This window comes from Macaca nemestrina, chromosome 5 (assembly GCF_043159975.1).
Source record: "Macaca nemestrina isolate mMacNem1 chromosome 5, mMacNem.hap1, whole genome shotgun sequence".
NCBI classification, from domain to species: Eukaryota; Metazoa; Chordata; class Mammalia; order Primates; family Cercopithecidae; genus Macaca; species Macaca nemestrina.
The window spans coordinates 155,358,732-155,376,661 of NC_092129.1; the positions used below are offsets into that span (position 1 = coordinate 155,358,732).

The 17,930-nt window shown below is 43.5% G+C and overlaps 1 long non-coding RNA gene and 4 other non-coding genes across 5 annotated transcripts; 2 read left to right on the top strand and 3 right to left on the bottom strand.

Moving 5' to 3' along the window:
* Nucleotides 1–1,710: 1,710 nt before the first annotated feature.
* On the bottom strand, nucleotides 1,711–1,783 carry TRNAM-CAU (transfer RNA methionine (anticodon CAU)). Its single transcript has one exon. It is a non-coding gene; the product is annotated as a tRNA-Met (tRNA).
* A 37-nt stretch (nucleotides 1,784–1,820) lies between these two features.
* On the bottom strand, nucleotides 1,821–2,578 carry LOC105491603 (uncharacterized). The gene is made up of 2 exons (XR_011623141.1): nucleotides 2,332–2,578; nucleotides 1,821–2,136 (listed from the first exon to the last, which is right to left on the bottom strand). It is a non-coding gene; the product is annotated as an uncharacterized lncRNA (long non-coding RNA).
* Nucleotides 2,579–2,654: 76 nt separating this feature from the next.
* TRNAL-AAG (transfer RNA leucine (anticodon AAG)) lies at nucleotides 2,655–2,736 on the top strand. Its single transcript has one exon. It is a non-coding gene; the product is annotated as a tRNA-Leu (tRNA).
* Nucleotides 2,737–4,992: 2,256 nt separating this feature from the next.
* On the top strand, nucleotides 4,993–5,064 carry TRNAQ-CUG (transfer RNA glutamine (anticodon CUG)). The gene has a single exon. It is a non-coding gene; the product is annotated as a tRNA-Gln (tRNA).
* Nucleotides 5,065–5,502: 438 nt separating this feature from the next.
* On the bottom strand, nucleotides 5,503–5,607 carry TRNAL-CAA (transfer RNA leucine (anticodon CAA)). The gene is made up of 2 exons: nucleotides 5,570–5,607; nucleotides 5,503–5,547 (listed from the first exon to the last, which is right to left on the bottom strand). It is a non-coding gene; the product is annotated as a tRNA-Leu (tRNA).
* Between the last annotated feature and the right edge of the window lie 12,323 nt (nucleotides 5,608–17,930).

Below are 17,930 nucleotides of genomic sequence, written 5' to 3' on the forward strand. Positions count from 1 at the left end.
TTTCTTCATGGCATGTATCACTACCTCACATTTTATATATCTGGTTGAGTTTATTCTTTATCATTCCCCACTAAAATGTAAACTCCATGAGAGCAGAAGCTTTTTCCGTTGTGTGGAGTGCTATCCCTGCACCCACTATGTATGGTTCAGGTCTAGTTAAGAAATAAGGCCTGGCGCGGTGGCTCACGTCTGTAATCTCAGCACTTTGGAAGGCGGAAGAGGGCAGATCACTCGAGGTCAGGAGTTCAAGACCAGCCTGGCCAACATGGTGAAACCTCTTCTCTGGTAAAAATACAAAAATTAGCTGGACGTGGTCACGGCGGGCGCCTGTAATTCCAGCTATTTGGGACGCTGAGGCAGGAGAATCGCTTGAACCTGGGAGGCAGAGGTTGCAGTGAGCGGAGCTCATGCCACTGCACTCTAGCCTGGGCAACGGAGCAAGACTCTGTCTCAAAAAAAAAAGAAAAAAGAATAAGACTAGGTATTTCAACTAGGCACAACATAGTAACTCAGAGGTAATAACTACTGGGAAGTAGCTACCACCTTGTGGGGCTGGAAGAACGAAAAGGAAGAGGTTGAGACCACTGAGGAAAGGCACCCTGGAGTGCTAAAGAGGACGCGCTGCAGCTGGACTAGTACTTATTTATGTAAGGGGCAGTGAGACATTCGGAATGCATGAAGAGAACAAATAGAGATGGGACTCAACTGCCATTGTTGGAGTGACCTGACAGGAAGAACAAAATTTAGAAAGTAGCCCTTGCTTCTCTCCTCTTGCTTTCTAGTCTCTTTCTGGTTCCTCTTACTGACAGAACACAAGAGGAAGCCAGTGGGCAAAGGAGTTTGGGAAATGTCATTTGCAGGTGCCCAGCCCCAATGTCACAAAACAAAGTATATGAGGGTGATTTTAAAGCTGAGAGGGAATGGATTAATATGAACATAGCTTTGAACAAAGGAGGACTCAAGAGCAGCACATTATCAGTCTTGTTCATTACTATTTGAGTTAGGGGCTCATCTTGGCTGTAAATATCAGCCTGTCTTCTTCACTTCTTGTTTCCCTTTTTACCCCTTCCTGCATCTGGTAGTTTGGATGACTTCGATCCAGTCAACAGGACTGGAAGCAAGAGAAAAGGTCCAATGCAATGAGACTGAGGGGGTAGTTTTTTGTTAGCTTTTTGTTTCCTTTCTTTTTTCATATGGAATGTTATTGGTGGCAACCTGGTCGTAAGCCATTCCAGAAGGATGGTAAAAGATAACCAAGTCAGTAATTGATAATTAGATTCTATACCTTCCACACCCCTAGTACAACCCTCCACCCACTCTTTCTTCTCTTAGCACTCTAAAACTGGTAAGTTTCTTGACTCTGGTGTTTTAAAAACAAAGACAAATGCCAAGCATATCTGAAAAACATTTGAAAATGCTACCAGCTCTATCTCCAATGGGTATGCAGGGCGGGAGGGGAGATGAGAAGAATTTTGGAGATTTAATTCTTAATGAAAATCACTGTTTTGTAACTGAACATGGTTCTATTAAGCAGCAATTACCCGTTCTGTTCCATCAAAGCAATTTCCTTAGATTTTTTCTTTTTTCCTTACCAGACATATTGTACTCTTTTCTACAGAGAAAGCGGAGTAAGAACAAGGATTTGCCAACTTCCTTCGTTGTCTTACTCATTTTGGGTCAAAAGGAAGAAAAATGGCAAAACGGATGCGTTGCCCCCTCTGAGGTTCGAACTCAGGACCTTCAGATTATGAGACTGACGCGCTGCCTACTGCGCTAAGGAGGCAACTGTCTCCCGTGTGTAGGCAAGGGCTCCACCAACGTGATTATGAAGACTATTAATAAGGTTTTAAGTTATCCGAATTACAGTGTTTCAAAATAAGGTGGAAATATGATTTAATTCACTTCTAAAACACTTTGGATGACAAAACTACGTAGTACAAGGCAGGGGCCAACTCCTAAACCAACCTCGTTCTCCCACAGCCCTTCCTAAAGAGACTTCAAGGGCTGCAAAGGCAGTTGAGTCCAGACTTTGCAAAAGTCCTTCCTGTACGGGGCCTTGGATTTCTCATCTCATTTCTGGGCCAGGAACGAGCAGTCGTTCCCTCTGTGATTAGGGCTTTCGCAGATGTATAGCCTCTGAAACGAAGACAAGACAAATAATAATGAGTGCACTCTTTGCCTCCCTGGTGAAGTTCCGTGGAGACACTCGGTCCCCTGAAATGGACGAAGGGCGAGGGGAGGAGGTCTCAGGATTTTTCCACGCTTTTCTTGGAAGCAATAGGCTCAAACCAAACGGTTGGACTTGCTCATTCCTGAAGTCTAGAGGCTTACTTCCCGGAGTCCAAGCGGATGTGGAGCCCGTGGCGTCCTCTGGCGCTCTCGGTCTCTTCGACCCCTTTTCACTGTGTTGATGACGAATGGGGCAAGATTGCCTTCCTGCACCACCTGCAGCATCCTGTCCGGGATCCACCTGGGAGCTAAAAGGAAGCAAAGTGTCGGGGATCGGGGGTTCTCGGGCTGTGCTGAGAAGCGAGGAATGCTGAAGAAGGGGCCCGAGGGAAGGATTTATAGCGATGTGGGAATGGGAATGAAAGGACTGGAAAGGGGCGACAGTCACTTGGGTGAAAGTGCAAGCGGTGACACAGCCTGTGGGCGGTAGCGTGGCCGAGCGGTCTAAGGCGCTGGATTAAGGCTCCAGTCTCTTCGGGGGCGTGGGTTCGAATCCCACCGCTGCCAGAGTGAGTTTCTTTTCTGACCCAGCAGAGGTCCGTTTTCAAGTATTGTGTGGGCAGTTCTCACTGCCTCCTAAGTGAGGTAGGTTCCTCTTCTGTTTCCCAAGGGGCCACCGGTAACACCCATATGTACAGTCCCCCAAACAGTGCCCAACTGTTTCTCGATTTAGGAGTTCAGAAATCTCTTATCCTAGTTATTCCCTTCAGTGGCCCTCATGTGTTTTCATTCACTTTGCAAGATTTGTGAACCAACCATGGGCAATTCTACGGAAAAAGTACAACCTTCTTAACTCCAGACTCAAGAATAAATAAGCCACGCACGCTCATCTGCCCTATTTTCCATTGTCTTCTCCAAGGATAAATGTGCTAAGGCTGAAAAAACAAACGAACCAACAAACGAAACAGTCACCAGACACCTACAGCCTTTCCCCCTTCACCTATCCTCAGAGAGCAGTTTAAGGCCCTTAGTTGAACACAGTTGAAGAGTTAGCTTTTGAGATTCTGATATTATCTTAAACAGTAACCATTTTTTATTTTCTTTTTCCTTTTTCCTTTTTCTTTCTTTCTTTTCTTTTTTTTTTTTTAAGAAATAAGGTGCAGGCTCATAGAATAAAAAGAATGACACCTGTTTTAGGGAAGAATGACTTGATCCGTTATTTACCCGGATCTGGAGCAGTTTAGACCATCTTTTAAGGCTAGGAGACTCGAGGAAATAGAATGGAGAGTTTGTGTGTGCAGGGAGGTGGGTAGATGCTTAGGAGCACTTTACAGTCGTCTAGCCAGAAGTCTTTTAATTTCACTGCTTCCTTCCTCACCTTCCAAAAGATGTATCCAATACATACTAATTGAGCAGATATTTTGTAACAGGCACCTTGCTTGGTTGGAGATACAATGAAAGGATGAATACCAGCAAATGATTCCAGGGTTTCTTAGCAATTCAGTCTTGAGAGACTAGAGAGGCACATTAAGCATAATTGACCTAGGCCGGGCGCGATGGCTCACGCCTGTAATCCCAGCACTTTGGGAGGCTGAGACGGGCGGATCACGAGGTCAGGAGATCGAGACCATCCCAGCTAACATGGTGAAACCCCGTCTCTACTAACAATACAAAAAATTAGCCGGACGTGGTGGCGGACGCCTGTAGTCCCAGCAACTCGGGAGGCTGAGCCAGGAGAATGGCGTGAACCCGGGAGGTGGAGCTTGCAGTGAGCCGAAGTTGCGCCACTGCACTCCAGCCTGGACGAAAGAGCGAGACTCCATCTCAAGGAAAAAAAAAAAAGCATAATTGACCAATAATTAATATTAAGATTGACTAAAGTAGTAATTTATACCTGTATGTGGTCTGTTTTATGTTGTTCTTACAGTTACTAGGTAAAGAACCATGTTATCTTAATAAAGTTAAGATTTGAAAAAATAAATGACTACGTCCAGCACTATTACATCCTCGTTTGGTCATCCATACTAAAGGACACCTATTTGTGGGGCCATCTGGACGCTAAGATGTCCACCTGGGAGCCGGGACCTGGAAAGGCGAAAGAAGATAGGAGGAAGATAGGAGGAGGAGGAGGAGTTCCCTTTTGAACTTGTAAAATTTAGCCTAGCGAATGAAGGCAAAAAAGAAGTCTAAAGTCTCCCAAAAGTCTAAGTTGGGCTGTCCCACTGAGTATTCATTCATTCGTTCATTCATTCACTCATTCTTTCATTTATGCATTCATGCAACAAACATTGATTGAGCTTCTACAAAGTAGCAGACCGTGGGCTATCAAAGAGGAGTGAGACTCAGTCCTGCACTTAAGGCATTTTGCAGGAATGCAGGAGACAGATTTTAAAAATTCAAGCCCATGGTTACAACTGAGGGGCAGTGCCAAGATACTCGGAGGTTGTTCTAGAGGCATCTGTAGGTATCGTACGATGAATAAATGAGACTGTAGAAAGTAGATAGTATATTTTTCTTTTCTCTCTTTTCTGCCTTTCAAACCGTGAGACTAAAATTCAATTTATCTTTTCGTGGGCTGGAAACGGAAGAAAAATCTCCAGGAATAACCATATTCCCAGATCAGTATACTGCGCTGCCCCGAAGGATGGAAAGAAACCTGGGAGAAAGGCGCAGTGGAAACAGTATGTGAGCCCTCCCTCTCCCATCCCTGTGTTTGGCACTCCAAAACAAAAAACTGCCGCTGCCAAATTACTTTAAATCAATTAGTAAGTAGAAGAAAAGAGAGATCCCAGGTGGATCGAGTATTCTGCTTTTGCTAAGGATGGTTCCATGGTGTAATGGTTAGCACTCTGGACTCTGAATCCAGCGATCCGAGTTCAAATCTCGGTGGAACCTTTCATATTTCTCTATTTTTGCCCTGCTTCCGGTAACTTGAGCGTGAACCTTGCTGCTTTCAATTTCAGTTTCATCACTTAGATTTTTGATGGTGTCTGGCCATGAGGAAAAACATGTAATCTGCAGTCCCAATAACCTATGAGCTCAGGGCCAGTATGTAATAGTGGAGTCTGCATACATGTCTTTCTACTCCCACCTAGTCTGGTTTCCTCCCAGGACGCCTCTGGGTGAGTGCTCATGTAGTAAATGAATGCGTCTTTTAACGAACTTACCAAAGCAGAGCAAAACGTGATTCACTATTAAACAGCGAACAAGACCGAAAAGGAAGGGGATAGACCTCATTGAAAGTGTATAATTTTAGTTAGGATAGAAACAGTAGAGAGAATGAAAACACAGAAATGGCTGAGAAAGCAGAGTGGAAGGAGAATAAAATACATGTGTCAGAAGTGGGATTCGAACCCACGCCTCCATTGGAGACCAGAATCCTCAACACGGGGAAGCCAAGCTTGAGTCTGGCGCCTTAGACCACTCGGCCATCCTGACACCTGGGACACTTGCGCTCGCAAATCAATATAATCTTCAATTGTAATGAATGTGCAACCAGTGTAAGTCATTACTACGTTCGCGCTTTAATGAAAGAAATGGAAAAGGAAATTCCTAAATTCCTACAAGTTAACAAAACGTTCTATCTAAATGGAATCAGGAACCGTAACTCAACTCGCGAGGCTCTCCTCCCAATTCAGGCTAGAATTCAGCGTTTCTCGCCCCTCGCCCCCTTCTACACTTCCCTGCACGTCCCGGGTACGGGGCGCGAGTATCCTAACAACCCAGCCGCGACTCTCCCCTGAACGAGAAAGAACACATAGCATGACAAGAAAAAACTCACATCCAGCACAAGAAACAACATATAGCACGGGGGCTGTTCCGGAGATGCTGCTTAGCAAACCAAAGAGCTCAGCAGGGAAGAAATGAGCAAGCCAATGCAGACCGGAAGTGAAGCAGGAGAGTTAGTGGAGACTGGGGGATGAATGGGGTCTTGAACATGAAGAATGACTGCCGATGTGAGTAACGAGAGTTAACTTGGTCAGGAGTTGAAAGAGGGTGAAGTGCAGGGGTGCAAAACCAGATTAGCATGAAGGAAATGTCAGCACAGAGCCGAAATCCCCAGATCTCTTCCCTCACCACATTCCCAGAACTAGTCAAACAGGCTCATCTCCCCTCCCACTACCTCTCCCAGGAGGTTGAAGGAGTATGTCAAGGGAAACTGAGATAAAGTTTTCCAGACATAAAGAAAGACAGATGAGATATCCAAGTCAGTTTACGAGGAAAAAAAAAAAAATTAAACCAACGACAAACACTGGTATTTCAGGGTCTCCCAAAGAAATGGCTGGGTCTCCATAGAATCCCCAAAGACTCTCCAGTCTACAGGCTTGGCCCAGGTCCACAGAGCTTCCAGAATCAGGTGTTTTGTGCCTTACTTAAAATATGTACGACAACCAAGGATAATCAGATGGTTGTGAAAACATTTCTACAATAAGACAAGGATGAATACCAACAGAAGGGGGCAGGAAGAACCTAAGAGGAAACAAATACAGTGGAGGAACCTGGATTTTTGTTTGTTTGTTTTTGTTTCTGTTTTTGAGACAGACTCTCGCTCTGTTGCCCAGCCTGGAGTGCAGTGCTGCGATCTCAGCTCACTGCAAGCTCCGCCTCCAGGGTTCACGCCATTCTCCTGCCTCAGCCTCAGGAGTAGCTGGGACTACAGGCGTCCGCCACCACACCCAGCTAATTTTTTGGTATTTTTAGTAGAGACGGGGTTTCACCATGTTAGCCAGGATGGTCTCGATCTTCTGACCTCGTGATCCACCCGCCTCGGCCTCCCAAAGTGCTGGGATAACAGGCGTGAGCCACCGCGCCGGCCGGAACCTGGATTTTTTAAAAATTACAATTAATCCTTGGGAAAGTAAGAGAAGATACGCTGCACTCATGAAACAAAAAGGAGGGGGGAGCTCTTAATATTATTAATAATATTATAATGGCCAGAGTTTTAAAATTTTCTTTTTTTTTTTTTTATTCTTGAGACGGAGTTTGGCTCTTATTGCCCAGACTGGAGTGCAGTAGCGCAATCTCGGCTCACAGCAACCTCCGCCTCCCAGGTTCAACCGGTTCTCCTGCCTCCGGAGTACCTGGGATTACAGGCATGCGCCACCACGCCCGGCTAGTTTTATGTTTTTAGTTAAGACGGGGTTTCTCCATTTTGGTCAGGCTGGTCTCGAACTCCCGACCTCAGGTGATCCGCCCGCCTCAGCCTCCCAAAGTGCTAGAATTACAGTCGTGAGCCACTGCGCCCGGCCTAAAATTTTTAAATAAGGTTGTAGAAATCTGGAAAGTTTGGGGTGAATGATGGAAAATGGCAGAGAATTGATAAGAAAACAGAAGGGTGTGTAATAGAAGATATGCCAACAAGTTAACAGGGATTCTGGGAAAAGAGAAGGAGAAAGTGGAATAAAGGAGATAAAGATGTAATATAGGCCGGGCGCGGTGGCTCAAGCCTGTAATCCCAGCACTTTGGGAGGCCGAGATGGGCGGATCACGAGGTCAGGAGATCGAGACCATCCTGGCTAACACGGTGAAACACCGTCTCTACTAAAAAATACAAAAAAATAGCCGGGCGCGGTGGCGGGCGCCTGTAGTCCCAGCTACTCGGGAGGCTGAGGCAGGAGAATGGCGTGAACCCGGGAGGCGGAGCTTGCAGTGAGCTGAGATCCGGCCACTGCACTCCAGCCTGGGCGGCAGAGCGAGACTCCGTCTCAAAAAAAAAAAAAAAAAAAAAAAAAAAAAAAAAAAAAAAAAAAAAAAAAAAGATGTAATATAAGATTATTTTTCAGAACCAAAGACCTTAAATCTCCAGATTTAAAAGGCCCACCAACTACCCTGCACAGCATGTGGCAAACCCCCACAAGAAAGCTTGTCATCGCGAAATGTCAGAGGAATAAAGTGAAGATCCTAAATGTTTCCAGAAAGAAAACAAACCAAAAAGATTGCATAGAAAGGATTATGAATTAGAATGACATCTTTTTTCCTCCACAGCAACACCAACACCAAAAGCTGAAAGACAATGAGGCAACGCGTTCTAAATCATTTCAATAAAGGAAAATAGTGTCCACAACTAGATTTCTGAACCCAGCCAAATTACCAATCAAATGTGAATGGACATTTTCAGGACATTATCTCCCATGTATCCTTTCTCAGAAAGCTTCTGGAGAATTGTCCACTAAACAGGGAACTAAACTAAGACAACGGAAATATGAAATCCAGTGACTAGGGATCTAACACAGGAGAAAGGTAAAGGAAAAAATTCCAGGGCACTTACTGAGCTACCAGCCTAGAAGGCAATCAGTCTATGGTGGAATAGAAGAAAGAGGGCTAAATGACGGTTGTTTCCAAGGGGGGAAAATGGAACTGACATATTGCCTCATGCATTTGACCAGAAAATAGTCTCTGAAAGCTGGTATTGAATTAGGAATAAATATTTAGAAAAGTAAGCAAAGAACAGGAGGCAATTATTAATCCCAGGAAGAACAAAAGGTTGTCAAAGAAGGTAATTATGGTATACCATGTAGCTCAGCTGTGAAAAATATTACAAAGTCATAATGATGAAAACTATAAATATTAATTCAACCAAAAATTATACATATGAGGCCAGGTGCGGTGGCTCACGCCCCAAATCCCAGCACTTTGGAAGGCCAAGGCGGGCGGATTGCCTGAGGTCAGGAGTTCGAGACCAGCCTGGCCAAAATAGTGAAACCCCATCTCTACTAAAAATACAAAAAATAGATGGGCGTGGTGGCAGGCCCCTGTATTCCCAGCTACTTATCCCTTGAACCTGTGAGGCAGAGGTTGCAGTGAGCTGAGATGGTGCCATTGCACTCCACCCTGGGCAACAGAATGAAACTCTGTCTCATAATAATAATAATGATAATAAATATGAATGTTTATTACCATATTCAAAAATTTATTCAATAAATATATGTTGAATTAACAAATGTATAAGTAAATAAATATATCCACAAGAAGAGATTCATGAAGAGCATATGCATAAATATAAAGGATTCTTATGGATGTATTCTAATAATAAAATACATTATTGATTAATACATTTTCTTGAGTATATTATTTTTATGTCCATCAGTCTCACCTCTCTCTGCTGGGCTCAGGAAAAATTAATCTTCCCTACAAAGCTATCACTGAGACAAAGTAAAAACAGGTCAATGATAATGCCACAGAAATCTCTTAAAGCTGTTAAAATCACTTCAACATATGAGTTGTTATAAATTTTATAATTAGTTAAAAAGAACAAGTAGGCCAGGCATGGTGGCTCACACCTGTAATCCCAGCACTTTGGGAGGCTGAGGCGGGCGTATCACTTGAGATCAGGAGTTTGAGAACACCCTGACCAACACGGTGAAACCCCATCTGTACTAAAAATACAAAAAAATAGCCAGGCACGGTGGTGCACACCTGTAGTCCCAGCTACTCGGGAGGCTGAGGCAGGGAAATTGCTTGAACCCAGGAGGCAGGAGGTTGCAGTAAGCCGAGATCATGCCATTTGCACTCCAGCCTGGGCGACAGAGGGACACTCTGTCCAAAAAAAAAAACAAGTAAATCTGGTGAATTGGTTTTCCATTAGTGCACCTATTTTCTCCTTTTTGGACGTAGTGGTTAAAATGAGGTGAACAAACATAAATGCACTTACAAATTTATGATATAACTTTTCAATAAAAGGTGCTGGACCAATTGGGGAAAAAAATTAAATCTGGACCTTTGCCTCACACCAAAATCAAAAATGAATTAATAATGGACCATACACCTAAGTATGACAGGGAAAGTACAGCTTCTAGAAAGAAAATATGTTAATGAACGTAAGGTACACAAAGATTTCAAAATCAGGAAGGAGTAGCCAAAATGAAAAAAAAAGGTTAGCCAGGCACCCACCTGTAGTTCCAGCTACTCAGGAGGCTTGAGGTGGGAGGATCACTTGGGCCCAGGAAATTGAGGTCATAGTGCACAATGATAGCACCTGTGAACAGCCACTGCACTCTGGCCTGGGCAACACAGCGAGACCCCATATCTATTAAATAAATAAATAAATAAATAAATAAATGTAAAAATTTTAAAAATAAATCAATAAAGTCAATGAATAAAATTCATCAAAACTAGAAACTTCTATTCACCAAAAACAGCATTAAGAAAATAAAAAATGGAGGCTGGGTGCAGTGGCTCACGCCTGTAATCCCAGCATTTTGGGAGGCCAAGGCAGGCGGATCACAAGGTCAAGAGATCGAGACCATCGTGGCCAACATAGTGAAACCCTGTCTCTACTAAAAATACAAAAATTAGCTGAGTGTGGTGGTGCACACCTGTAGTCCCAGCTACTCAGGAGGCTGAGGCAGGAGAATCGCTTGAACCCAGGAGGCAGAGGTAGCAGTGAGCTGAGATTGTGCCACTGTACTCTAGCCTGGCAACAGAGCGAGACTCTGTCTCAAAAAAAAAAAAAAAAGAAAAGAAAAAAGAAAAAATAATGAAAAATGGAAGCCACAAATTGCAGGAAACATTTGCAAAATACATACCCGAGAAAGGACTCATCCTAAAGATGCAAAGCACTATTGTAAATCAACAAGAAAAAGACAAATAGTTTTTTTTTAATGACGAAAGACTTGATCAGGAACTTCACTAGACTCATTCAAATAGTCAGTGAACATATGAGGCCAGGGATGATGGCTCATGCTGTAATGCCACCAGCACTTCAGGAGGTGGGAGGATTACTTGAGCACAGGAGTTACAGACCAGCCTGGGCAACATAGTGAGATTACCCCCACCCCACCATCTCTAGAAAAAAAAAAAAATTAGCCAGGCATGGTGGTGTGTGCCTGTAGTCCGAGCTATTCAGGAGGCTGAGGTGGGAGGATCATGTGAGCCTGGGAAGTTGAGGCTGCACTGGGTAATGATTGCATAACTGCACTCCAGCAAAAGAAAATTTGAAAATGTGCTCAGTATCATTGATTACCAGGGAAATATAAAATTTAAATTAAAACTACAATGAGATACCACTACAAATCCACCTGAACAGTTAAAATATTTTAAAACACATATGCTGTACCAAGTGTTGGTGTAATATGTGCAGCAACTAGAATTCTGATGCATTGCTGCTAGAAGTGTTAATTAGCACATTCACTATGGAACATTCTTTGGCATTATCTAAAAAACTAAACGTATGCCTACTAGCAATTCCAATCCTAGAAATGAGGGCATTTGTCCATGAACAGACATATACCACCAGAACGTTCAGGGCAGCTTTATTAACAACAGACAACAACTTAAAACAACCCAGTACGTGCTTATGATACGAATCTATTTATATGAAGTTCAAGAACAGGCAGAATTAATCAATCCTTCTAGAAATTTGGAATAGTGATTTTTTTCTAAGTAACCTCTGGGAGTGGATACTGAAGGAAAGAGGCACGAGAGAGTCTTCCTGGATGCTGAAAATATTCTTCCTCTTGATCTGGATGGTGGCTACACACATGTAACAATTCATTAGCTTATACACTGAAGGCTTGTGCACTTTATGTATATTTTACTTCAATAAATTAACAATATGAGACAGTTTATAATTTAATGTCAATTAAATGCTCTACAGCATAAACTCTAAAAATTTTTGATATAGTTTGGATATTTGTCCCCACTCAAATTGGATATCTGTCTCATATTGAGATGTAATCCCCAATATTGGAGGTGGGGTCTGGTGGGGCCTCCTTCCTCCATTCTAGCCAGGCGACGTACCTGCTCCCTCTTTGTCTTCCTCCATGATTAGAAGTTTCCTAGGCCAGGCGCAGTGGCTCAAGCTTGTAATCCCAGCACTTTGGGAGGCCGAGGCAGGTGGATCACTTGAGGTCAGGAGTTCGAGACCAGCCTGATCAACATGGTGAAACCCGTCTCTACTAAAAAAACACAAAATTAGCCAGGTGTGGTGTGAGCCAGGACAGCGCCATTGCACTCCAGCCTGCGCAACAAGAGCGAAACCCTGTCTCAAAAAAAAAAAAAAAAAAAAAAAAAACAAGTTTCCCAAGGCCTCTGCAGAAGCAGCTGCCACTATGCTTCCTGTATAACCTGCAGAATCATGAACCAATTAACACTCTTTTCTTAATATTACGCAGTCTCAGGTGTCTCTCTTTTTTTGTTTTGTTTTGTTTTGTTTTGAGACGGAGTCTGTCTCTGTGTTGCCAAGGCTGGATGGAGTACAGTGACACAATCTCGGCTCACTGCAACCTCCGCCTCCCAAGTTCCAGCAATTCTCCTGCCTTAGCTTCCCAAGTAGCTGGGATTACAGGCATGTGCCACCACACACAGCTAACTTTTTATATTTTTAGTAGAGACGGCGTTTCACTATGTTGGCCAGACTGGTCTCAAACTCCTGACCTCAAGTGATCCGCCCACCTCAGCCTCCCAAAGTGCTGGCATTACAGGCGTGAGCCACCACACCTGGCCCTCAGGTATTTCTTTATAGCAGTGCAGGCACAGCCTAATACAATGTTAAAAAGGGAAAAATTGCTGTGACCTAGGAAGATGGGAAAAGTTTTATGAGAGGCTGATCTGGAGGGAGTGGTCACGTGGAAGGAAAGCGGAGGCACCTGCTTATTCAAGGAGTTTAGCTCAGAAAGGGAAGAGAAATGGTTCCAGAGCTCACAAAAGCATTGAAATCTTCCGCAGGCCCAACATCTCTAGGTCCTTCAATTATTTCTCCCTTGCAACTAGTTAGGGATGCCATTCCCACCCACTGTGTTATTCTTTTTCATAGCATCCTGTCTCGTCCTTCATAGCACTTGTCACAATTAGTAACCACATATTGATTTGATTAATAACTGAATACCAGTCCTTGTTCTGATTATTTCATACTGTATAACAAACTGCCCAACAGGTAGGGCTCACTGGGATGATTTTTCTGTTACACCTGGCACTGCCTGGCGACTCAGAATATATCCATTTGGCAATTGGGCTGCTCTTTATTGACAATCCTCATGCTTTTGTCAGGGAATGGCTGGAAGGATGGCCTCAGTGAGCCCACTCCCCTTTTATGGAGTTGCATAGTAGAGTAGTTGGACATCATTATGGACCAAGTTCTGTCCACTCTGCCCACCACATACACACAGCTCCCAACTCATGTTTTGGAATTTTAACCCCCAATGTGACTATATTTGAAGAGAATTTTTTTTTTTCTTCAGAGTTTTGCTCTGTTGCCCAGGCTGGAGTGCAGTGGCACAATCTTGGCTTGCTGCAACCTCCGCCTCCTGGGTTCAAGCGATTCTCCTGTCTCAGCCTCCTGAGTAGCTGGGATTACAGGTACCTGCCACCACACCCGGCTAATATTTGTATTTTTAGTAGAGACAGACTTTTGCCATGTTGGCCAAGCTAGTCTTGAACTCCTAGCCCCAAGTGATATACCTGCCTCAGCCTCCCAAATAACTGGGATTACAGGCATGTGCCACCACACCCAGTTAATTTTGTATTTTTAGTAGAGACGTGGTTTCTCCATGTTGGTTAGGCTAGTCTTGAACTCCTGACCTCAGGTGATCTGCCCACCTCGGCCTCCCAAATTGCTGGGATTGCAGGTGTGAGCCACCACGCCCGGGGTTTTTTTTTTTTTAGATGAAGATCTCACTGTGTCCCCCAGGCTGGAGTGCAGTGGTGTGATCATAGCTCACTGCAGCCTCCAACTCCTGGGCTCAGGCAATCCTCCTACCTTAGCATCCCAAGTAGCTGGAACTACAAGCATGTGCCATGATACCCAACTTACATATCTTGGTGATCCAATGTCATGTGCATATGAGATGTCTCTAAGATAGTGACTATCTTGGAGACAGCTACCATCCCTGCCTCCATCCAGCCCCCAGTGGCCTGTCAGCTCCATAAGGGCAGGAATCTTGTCTAGTGTGTTTACCAGGTATAGTCTGCTCATATTCAAATGCCTGTGTCAAAATCAAGGAAATCCTCAATCCCTTGCTGTTTGAAAGAATGGGTCAGATTAGCTTTCCCTCCCACTGTCTTCAAAGATTTTATCCCCAGGAAATAGAGTATAGCTAAATGTTGGGAAGCACACAACCAGTTCAAAAATAAATGATATTTAAACGACTAATGACAATTACATTTTTCAGTGGGTCTTGATGCATAGACTAGTGAGCATTATCTCAGTTCCCTTGCCATAGTAATTGGTTCAGGAATAGGTAGTATAACCAAACTTAAGCCAGTTGGCACATGAATTTCTCTATCCACAGGGATTAATCCAATCAATAAGAGCAAAACATAGGGCTTTGCTGGCTGGGAAAGACAAGTCATTGATGTTGTGATTGCAGAATTTTTTTAAAATTTATTTTGACGTAATTGTAGATTCACATACAGTTATAGGATATAATTAAGATCCAGTGGCTGGGGACAGTGGCTCGCTCCTGTAACCCTTGCACTTTGGGAGGCAGAGGCGGGAAGATTGCTTGAGGCGAGGAGTTCAAGATCAGCCTGACCAACATGGCAAAACCCCATCTCTACTAAAAATACAAAAATTAGCTGGGCATGGTGGCACAAAGCCTGTAATCCCAGCTACTTGGGAGGCTGAGGCATAAGAATTGCTTGAACCCAGGAGGTGGAGGTTACAGTGAGCCAAGATCACGCCACTGCACTCCAGCCTTGGCGACAGAGCAAGACTCTGTCTCCAAAAAAATAAAATAAAATAAAAATAAAGATCCAGCATACTCATCACTCAGTTTCTCCCAATGGTAACATCTTGCATAAATGTAGTACAATATCACACCAGGAAATTATTATTGATAAAATCCACCAATCTTACTCAGATTTCACCATTTTTACATACACTCATGTGTTCGTGTGTGTTTAGTTCTATGCAATTTTATTGCATGTGTAAATATCACATAGGAACAACAAACATTACAGTCAAGATACAAAACTGTTTCATCACAAGGATCCCTCAGGGTACCCTTTTATAGCCACAGACACCTCCTTCCCTTCTCTTTCCCTAATGCCTAGCAACTACTCATCTGTTCTCTATCTCTATAATTTTGTCATTTCAAGAATGTTATGGGCTGGCCACAGTGGCTCACTCCTGTAATCCCAGCACTTTGGGAAGCGGGTGGATCATTTGAGGTCAAGAGTTGGACACTAGCCTGGCCAACATGGTGAAAACCTGTGTTTACTAAAAATACCAAAAAAAAATTAGCTGGGCATGGTGGTGCATGCCTTAATCCTAGCTACTCGGGAGGCTGACACAGGAGAATCACTTGAACCTGGGAGGCAGAGGCTGCAGTGAGTCGAGATTGTCCTGCTGCACTCCAGCCTGAGCAACACAGTAAAACTGTCTCAATAAATAAATAAATAAATTTAAGTAAATAAATGTTATTAATGGAATCGTACAAATCATAACCTTCTGAGATTGACTCTTCTTACTCAGCATAATTCCCTTGAGATCTATCCAAGTTGTTGCCTATCTCAGTAGTTCATTCTTTTTTTTTTTTTTTTTTTTTTTGAGAGGGAGTCTCGCTCTGTCGCCCAGGCTGGAGTGCAGTGGCCGGATCTCAGCTCACTGCAAGCTCCGCCTCCCGGGTTTTTACGCCATTCTCCTGCCTCAGCCTCCCAAGTAGCTGGGACTACAGGCGCCTGCCACCGCGCCGGGCTAGTTTTTTGTGTTTTTAGTAGAGACGGGGTTTCACCATGTTAGCCAGGATGGTCTCGATCTCCTGACCTTGTGATCCGCCCGTCTCGGCCTCCCAAAGTGCTGGGATTACAAGCTTGAGCCACCGCGCCCGGCCAATAGTTCATTCATTTTTATCGCTGGGTAGTATTTCACAATATGGATGTGCCACTGTTTAACTCTTCACCGTTCGAGGACATTTGAATTCTTTCTAGGCTTGGCTATTATGAACAATGTTTTGTGCAGATTCTTGGGTGAACAAACATTTTTATTTCTCTGAGATAAATGCCCAGTGACATGCACACTTGAGACTCTACACTGCAGCAGCTGTTTGGCTACCTCATCAGAGAGATTCCACTCTGATGACCCAATATAAAGTAATAACCATCACTCTTCATCTTCCATATTCTGATTCATTTCACTTTATGGCATGTTTCATACCATGTATTTATTGCTTAGTTTGCTTATCATCCATCTTTTCCTCTAGAAAGTAATTCCATGACCCCAGCAACCTTGTCTGTTTTGTTCCACACAGTGTCCTGGAATCTAAAAGACTGGCACATAGTTGAGACTCAACAAACATTTGTTCAATAAATTAATGAGTAAATAAATCTCAGACAGCTTTCCCTATTAGTAGATTATTACTTCTTCTCCTCCTCCTCCTCCTCCTCCTTCTTTTTCTTCTTCTCTTTTGTTCTTCTCCTTTCTTCTTTTCTTCTTCCTCCTCCACTTCCTCTTCCTCTTCTTCTTCCTCTTCCTCCTCCTTATTCTTTTTTTTTTTTTTTTTTTTGAGACGGAGTCTTGCTCTGTCACCCAGGCTGGAGTGCAGTGGCCGGATCTCAGCTCACTGCAAGCTCCGCCTCCCGGGTTTACGCCGTTCTCCTGCCTCAGCCTCCGGAGTAGCCGGGACTACAGGCGCCCGCCACCTCGCCCGGCTAGTTTTTTTGTATTTTTTTTTAGTAGAGACGGTGTTTCACCGTGTTAGCCGGGATCGTCTCTCGATCTCCTGGCCTCGTGATCCGCCCGTCTCGGCCTCCCAAAGTGCTGGGATTACAGGCTTGAGCCACCGCGCCCGGTCCCTCCTCCTTATTCTTTGCTTTTGTTTTTGGAAACTCCATAGCATTTCATTGTACACCTGCATAATATTTTTATTATCTTATCCCCTGTTGGAGCATATTGATGTTGGTCCCAGTATTTTACAAATCCAAACAATGCTGTAATGGCAATCCTTGTATAATCAAACACCTCTGTCCAGATGGGAGAGAAGCAGAGTAGAAAGTTCTAAGAGTGTGTGCATTTAAAATTTTTTAATGATTGTCAAATTGCTTTCTTTTTTTTTTTTTTTTTTGGAGATGAAGTTTTGCTCTTGTCGCCCATGCTGGAGTGCAATGGCGTGATGTCGGCTCACCGCAACATCCGCCTCCCGGGTTCAAGCAATTCTCCTTCCTCAGGCTCTTGAGTAGCTGGGAGTACAGGTGTGCGCCACCACGCCTAGCTAATTTTGTATTTTTAGTAGAGACAGGGTTTCTCCATGTTGGTCAGGCTGGCCTCGAACTCCTGACCTCAGGGTATCCACCCGCCTCAGCCTCCCAAAGTGTTGGGAGTACAGGCGTGAGCCACTGCGCCCGGCCCAATTGTCAAATTGCTTTCAACGGTGTTCTCCCAATTTACATTTCCACAGTGTACTGGAATTCCTCATATTCTCATCAATACTGAATACTGTCAAAGTTCTAAGTCTTTGCTAATCTCATAAATTAAAATTAACATCACCTCTTTTCACATGTTTATTGACCATTTGTTCTCTGTACCATCTGTTTATGACCTTTGCTCATTTTTCTTCTCTCTTTTTTTGCTTTTATTTGTGGAAATATTTTGTCTCTCAAGGAAATTCATCCTTTGTTTTATTTGCTAAAAATATCTTTCCCCAAAATTTTCCTTTATCATTCAGTTGTTTAGAAAGTTTTTTTTATTAGAAGTCATCTAATTTTGAATTCTGTATTATCAAATTTATCCATTTGTGACTTCTGTGGGGTCATATTTACAAAGATCTTCCAGATGACAAGAGCTTTTTAAAAAAAATCAGTTTTCTTTTTCCTAGAATTTTTATGGA